A 7,972-nucleotide genomic window follows, 5' to 3' on the forward strand; every position below is an offset into this window, starting at 1 on the left:
CACGGGACAAAGATCGTACTTTTTGGAGAAATGTCCTCTGGTCTGATGAAACAAAATAGAACTGTTTGACCATAATGACCATCATTATGTTTGGAGGAAAAAGGGGGAGCTTGCAAGCCAAAGAACACCATCCCAACCGTGAAGCACAGGGGTGGCAGCATCATGTTGTGGGGGTGCTTTGCTGCAGGAGGGACTGGTGACTTCACAAAATAGATGGCAACATGAGGGGGGGAAGGTATGTGGATATATTGAAACAACATCTCAAATGTGTCTTCCAAATGGACAATGACCCCAAGCATACTTCCAAAGTTGTGGCAAAATGGCTTAAGGACAACAAAGTCAAGGTATTGGAGTGGCCATCACAAAGCCCTGACCTCAATCCTATAGAAATGTTGTGGGCAGAACTGAAAAAGCGTGTGCGAGCAAGGAGGCCTACAAAACGGACTCAGTTACACCAGCTCTGTCAGGAGGAATGGGCCATAATTCACCCAACTTATTGTGGGAAGCTTGTAGAAGGCTACCCGAAACGTTTGACCCAAGTTAAACAATTTAAAGGCAATGCTACCAAATACTAATTGAGTGTATGTAAACTTCTGACCCACTAGGAATGTGATGAAAGAAATTAAAGCTGAAATAAATAATTCTCTCTCCTATTATTCTGACATTTCACATTCTTAAAATAAAGTGGTGATCCTAACTGACCTTAAACAGGGAATTTGTACTAGGATTAAATGTCGGGAATTGTGAAAAACTGAGTTTACATGCATTTGGCTGAGGTGTTTGTAAACTTCCGACTTCAACTATATATAGAACCCTTTTTATGGTTATTTATAGAACCTTTATGGAGATTGGTTCTTTATAGAACCTTTATGGAGATTGGTTCTTTATAGAACCTTTATGGAGATTGGTTCTTTATAGAACCTTTATGGAGATTGGTTCTTTATAGAACCTTTATGGAGATTGGTTCTTTATAGAACCTTTATGGAGATTGGTTCTTTATAGAACCAATCTCAAATTCAAAGGTTCTTTGTAGAAGGAGGAGGAGGAGGAAGAGCAGGAGGAGGAGGATGTTTCTATTCGTGGTGGCTTGCAGCAGGAGAAAAATAAATGAAATCAAGTCAGATTACAGCAAATCAAGTGATCATTATTTTTTTTACCATTGGTGTCTGTGCATCCATTTGTACATTATACAGAGATTATTCCACCATGCTTATCGTTATTAAAACCTGCATTTTCAAAAGCTTTTATTCTGGTTTAATAGCCATATTATATTGTACAACTTCTGTAGGTTTTAATATTGTGTTAATTAACAAGTTGAATCGGGTGTGCTAGCTCTGGAAAGTAAACCGTTCTCAAATGACACAAGGCCATACATGAATCTTTCAGGAGACACCGTCACTGAACGTAGTCATAAATAGCATGTACTAGCATAAAACAACAGATTAGATCAATTTAAATGACACTCACTCACGGTCGCACAAAAAAGAGCTGTGAACAAACCACGCCCCAAAATATTAGAATGAGACGCTTCTACATTTTAATTATCACTAAAAGAGGAAATAACCATTGACCTCGGCCTAAGCACAGAGCTACTGCAGTGAGAAGTATATTGACCTGGCCACCATAGGCAACATGTGGGATATGACTACACTGAATAACATTACAGCTGATTATACTGACTTGGCCTGGATAGGACTGTTTGATAACATTACCAACTGGACATGGTCATTGGCTAATAGCACTGGTGAGAAAGATCCAAGGTTTCTAAACTGGTGGACTGGTCAACCTGAATAATAAGCATAGCGATCAGCACTGTGTAACGATAGAGAGGAAAATGGGGATAGTAGAGACTGGAATGATGTGCCCTGTAGTGATCGAAAATCCTTTGTCTGCTATGATGGTCAGGGCCATACACAAACGGTTCCATCGAATCAACAGCAACTGTGGAATGGTTTCCACTATGGAAATGATACATTGTATTGGGACTTGACAGGATTGTGGTTGGGTTTGAATGTCCTAGTGTGACATTTAAGGAATTTCATTTTATTGTTCGTTTTACAGTAAGAGTATAATGTTTTTCTCACTGTATACAGAAAACAAGCAAAACGTGTGCAGAGGTTTGGTAACAAAATCAAAATACTAAAATTGATGTGTGCAGTGGTTTCTCAAGTGTAATCTGCAAATTGTTGTTAATTTGTGTTGCATTTAATAATTTGTGTAAGCAATTATGTAGTTTGTTCAGCTGCTTTGAAGATACTTAATATTTTGAGTAAATGTTTTATATATTTTTTTAAATGTTTCTGGTTCATTACAATGTTGGACAATGATAATATAGCTCAGCCATTTTAAATTAAACAATTGTGTCATCCTTTGAATACTCTGCTCTGTGTCACATGACCCATGGTATAATCCATGCAGCTCATCTATCTACTGGTGAAGGATCTTCATTTGATCAGTCTTTTTCTTTCCTGCACCACAGGAAATGCAGATGGGCTTCATAATTTACATAAATTCACTGAAAACCTGCACTAACACATGGTTATACTAACAGTATTGCACTTTTTAGGTGACTAATAGCCTAACCACCCATCTGTTGCTGCAGAATTATTTTGCCGTGGCAATACCAGTCAAATTTAGATCCTACATCTGAATGAATTGTCTTTTACAAATATGGGGCAAGTGCAGATGAATGTCAGCTTCCAGTCTTAATTCCACATTAGTTACAACATGGTCCCAAAACAGAGACAGTATGGATGTCCTCAATCCCCATTGGCCATAGATGCCCCATTTTGAATAACCATGGCAACCATGCATCAATCAAGAAGATGGTTTTCCTTTGTTCGCTTCTTTATAGGCCTGACACTTTCCCTTTAGAAAATCAAACCCCCATTTCAAAAGAGTTTGATTGAATGTCGGCAGTTTTAAAGCCACTTTGTCCCTATCATCCTGTTGCTGGTTGTGTAACAGCCCGTATAAAAGATATATAACTCCAATAAATAACTATTTAAAGATGTGATGAGCTGAGTGAGGGCTAACAACAGGCTGTAAACAGCTAAAAAGCAAAGCTAATGTTAAAGAAAATGTTGCCTTCACTCGTAGTATTTCTTTTCCAATTCTTCCCTTTTTAAGGGTGGGAAGAAGAGTATCTGTCATTCCTTCCAGAACTAAGCTACAAGGATATTCACTAGGCTTTGGAATGGGATGGGTGCTGTGACCCATCATTCAGGGCGAGTGGGGCAGAGTCCCACAGAGCCCCACATTTTGAGCCCCACATTTTTAGCAAAATATAATAATAACATATATAAATATATATATTTCTTTGGGCTTGCATGTTATTGCATGTATTTTGGCATTAATACGTGTCACATATCAGTTTGCAAACAATGTAAAAAAATATATACAGTATATCATTGAGTTAACCTAAAGCCCCATACAAACATGTTTTATTGAGTAAGGCAGCTCCAATATGCAGGTGTTTCAGCCTAGCTCAGTGCTTTCTGTGGTGGTGGAGTATGCCATCAGGAAATAAACTCAGCAAAAAAAAGAAACGTCCTCTCATTGTCAACTGCGTTTATTTTCAGCAAACTTAACATGTGTAAATATTTGTATGAACATAACAAGATTCAACAACTGAGAGATACACTGAACAAGTTCAACAGACATGTGACTAACAGAAATTGAATAATGTGTCCCTGAACAAAGGGGGGATCAAAATCAAAGTAACAGTCACTATCTGGTGTGGCCACCAGCTGCATTAAGTACTGCAGTGCATCTCCTCCTCATGAACTGCACTAGATTTGCCAGTTCTTGCTGTGAGATGTTACCCCACTCTTCCACCAAGGCACCTGCAAGTTCCCGGACATTTATGGGGGGGAATGGCCCTAGCCCTCACCCTCCGATCCAACAGGTCCCAGACGTGCTCAGTGGGAGATCCGGGCTCTTCACTGGCCATGGCAGAACACTGACATTCCTATCTTGCAGGAAATCACGCACAGGATGAGCAGTATGGCTGGTGGCATTGTCACGCTGGAGGGTCATGTCAAGATGAGCCTGCTGGAAGGGTACCAAATGAGGGAGGAGGATGTCTTCCCTGTAACGCACAGTATTGAGATTGCCTGCAATGACAACAAGTTCAGTTCGATGATGCTGTGACACACCTCCCCAGACCATGACGGACCCTCCACCTCCAAATTGCTCCCGCTCCAGAGTACAGGCCTCGGTGTAACGCTCATTCCGACCATCACCCCTGGTGAGACAAAACCGCGACTCGTCAGTGAAGAGCACTTTTTGCCAGTCCTGTCTGGTGAGGACCTGCCTTACAACAAGCCTACAAGCCCTCAGTCCAGCCTCTCTCAGCCTATTGTGGCCAGTGTAGCACTGATGGAGGGATTGTGCATTCCTGGTGTAACTCGGGCTGTTGTTGTTGCCATCCTGTACCTGTCCCGCAGGTGTGATGTTCGGATGTACCGATCCTCTGCAGGTGTTGTTACACGTGGTCTGCCACTGCGAGGACGATCAGCTGTCCGTCCTGTCTCCCTGTCTTCGGCGTCTCACAGTACGGACATTGCAATTTATTGCCCTGGCCACATCTACAGTCCTCATGCCTCCTTGCAGCATGCCTAAGGCAAGTTCACGCCGATGAGCAGGGGCCGTCTTTCTTTTGGTGTTTTTCAGAGTCAGTAGAAAGGCCTCTTTAGTGTCCTAAGTTTTCATAACTGTGACCTTAATTGACTACCGTCTGTAAGCTGTTAGTGACTTAACGACCATTCCACAGGTGCATGTTCATTAATTGTTTATGGTTCATTGAACAAGCATGGGAAACAGTGTTTAAACCCTTTACAATGAAGATCTGTGAAGTTATTTAGATTTTTACAAATGATCTTTGAAAGACAGGGTCCTGAAAAAGGGACGTTTCTTTTTTTGCTGAGTATAGGAGCATTGTGCCGTGATTGTCTCAGTGTTCTGTCATTCAACACTACGTCATCGTGAAGTTTAAGTCCTTAGTAAGGGTAGACACCCAAAATTTCAGCCTTTTGGGTCCTGCCATAGAGTTATATTACAAGTGCCCTTCCAAGAAGGCTCAAGGTCATTGGCCACAGATAAACTGACGTCAAATCAAATGTACAGTAGCTTTGATTGGGCTGATCATGTCAACATCTTACTTTCAAAGTCTTAGCTAGCAGTCATCATCATAAATCAAGTCGACAATCTACTGGCAAATCCTTTTTAATCCTTGTCATATGAAGAGAAATGATAGATAAAACGTATCGGTGCTCATCGGCCATAAATATTACACAACAAGTTGGAAATCGCAAATTCAACAATGAGTGGTTTGGAAGGAATCGTGACAGTGGCTAACCGCAAGCATTGCAATTGGGAAGTCGGGAATAAACGAGCCCAGACTGGTAAAATGCATTTTGAACGGTCATCCAACTCGGAATTGGACCACCTTCCTGTTCAAGTGAGCACAGCACAACAAGGTGAGTCCATGTCTTATATGCTGTTGCATAAATGATGTAATATGCCAGGAAGATATGTATACTGTACATAAGAAAGTAATACTAAGTGTATGTTGTATAGTAAACTGTTAGTTTCCCATGTTTCTCACCCTAATAATTTGGTATATTTTCCCCTCTTAATTTTGCCTAACGTTACTGTTCTGACTCAGTGGTGCACATGTAGCCTATAACCTGTTTTTGAGAAATATCATCATCTAACATTGTAAGAGTTTTCATTGTCTTCTTGTATGCCCCCTTTATTTATCCTACGGTTCTGACTTGGTGTACAGGGAAAATACTTTAAGAGCAGCGCATTCCGCATTCTGTCACATTTCAAAAGTGCTGAACACACAGTTATAGTCTTAGCTCCCTCATTAAAGTCTTAATCAGAATTACGGAATGCCTCTTATCCCATCATCATTCCCTTATGCCATAGGTTGTACATCTTGATTGTCAGTAGAAACCACATTTGTTTAAGTCAGCCATATCAGCTATGTTTTTGAAAAAGGCAGTAAACGAGGCTGAATGAATTGTTTCGCTGCCAGACAAGGCTCCGCTGATAGCCAGGTGTAGCAGTGGTAAGGATTCACTCCATTGTGCTGGAGAGAAAGCTCTGCTGTTGGTAGGCCCTAACAGTTTGTGGGCACTGCTTGTCGCCGTTATAGTGCAATTAATGTATTGTTTAGTGTCGTGTTGTGTAGTGGCTTTTGCCCCACCAAGATTGACATGCTAAAATCGCCACTGGTTGAGTGTAATGTAGTCTGATGTTGAACAGCAATAACATGCCAATATTTAGTCAATTATACTAGTTCATTGATGATGTAGTTTATGTGGGTAATGAGTTTGTGTAATTGGAACAGATATATTGGATAATGTGGGAAGAGAAAGAGGACAGTCAGTCACAGTGTCATATACAAGACCATAGTTATACAACAATAATAACTGATTCGTCACAAATAAATATACTGTGGTATCAATGTTTCACTGGGATCTGAGTAGCACTGGGGGAGGGTGCATTGTGACAATCGAACTATGGTGTTAAGGTATGGAAAGCTGCTTCCCATATTAGGGCATCCTTATCTAATCAGTGCGGATTTGCTAGTAATCTGCACTACTGCACTCCTTTGAGATGAAATTTCACAGCTATTTCACATGCGTGGGAAGACAGTGCTTATCTTGGTAGAAAGAAATTACATTTGTTTTTTTACGCTCATCCATTGGTAGATAACATGCCACAGAAACATATGGCATTTTAATATATAAGTGATGAATAGATGAACAGACAGGCAGACCAACGGGTAGACTGAATGACCAACAGACAGACAGAGCTCAGGTCCTGTACCATGTCTGTGGTTCGGTGGCGCTGAAACATTTTTACAGAGAAAGAGAGTGAACGGGGATGTATGATGGAAATGAACAGATTGAAAGCGAGGGAGTACATGCCAGCAGCATACCACCCTGCATCCCACTGTTGGTCTCTGAAGCTAAGCAGGGTCGGTCCTGAGTCTTTCCCTGGATGGGAGACCAGATGCTGCTGGAAGTGGTGTTGGAGGTCCAGTAGGGGGCACTCTTTCTTCAGGTCTAAGGCAATAATACAAATAATAGATGTTTTATTGTCACATACAATGCCATAGGGCAGGTGCCGTCTTTCGGATGGGACATTAAAACGGGTGTCCTGAATCTGTTGTCAATAAAGATCCCATGGCACTTACTGTAAGAGTAGGGGTGTTAACCCTGGTGTCCTGGCTAAATTCCCAATCTGGTCCTCATACCAACATTGCCACCTAACCATCCCCAGCTTCCAATTGGCTCCATCCCCTCTCCTCCCACTGTAACTCTTCCCCAGGTTATTTTATTATTTTTAAATTATATTTTATTTAACTAGGCAAGTCAGTTAAGAACAAATTATTATTTACAATGATGGCCTACCCCGGCCAAACCTGGACGACGCTGGGCCAATTGTGTGCCGCCCTATGGGACTCCCAATCACGGCCGGATGTGATACAGCCTGGATTCAAACCAGGGACTGTAGTGATGCCTTTTGCACTGAGATGCAATGCCTTAGACCACTGCAACACTCGGGAGCCAAGTTGTTGCTGTAAAATATATGTTCTCAGTCAATTTACCTGGTAAAATAAAGGGAAACTTGAAACTTTGAGAGAGAGAGAGAGAGAGAGAGAGAGAGAAAGAGAGATACTGTAAAGGGAGAGGGAGTGAGGCTGCCTGGGCTGGGTGATGGGGGCCAGCAGGCTGCAGGAATGCTCTGCATGCCTGTCCTCTGAATGACCCCTCCTCCCTGGAGTGTGGGAGATACTGGGTAATTAGCTTCCTTTAACACTGGAGCTATGGTCCCGTGAATGGGGTTAGCAGTGGCATTGAGGGAAACTATTAAGTGTATTTACCGTGTAAAAAACTCATTCTAATATTTTAATATTTATTCTCTCAGTCAACCCCCCCATTAGGTTTATATACAT

Source organism: Oncorhynchus clarkii, chromosome 2, assembly GCF_045791955.1.
Source record: "Oncorhynchus clarkii lewisi isolate Uvic-CL-2024 chromosome 2, UVic_Ocla_1.0, whole genome shotgun sequence".
Classification (NCBI taxonomy): Eukaryota; Metazoa; Chordata; class Actinopteri; order Salmoniformes; family Salmonidae; genus Oncorhynchus; species Oncorhynchus clarkii.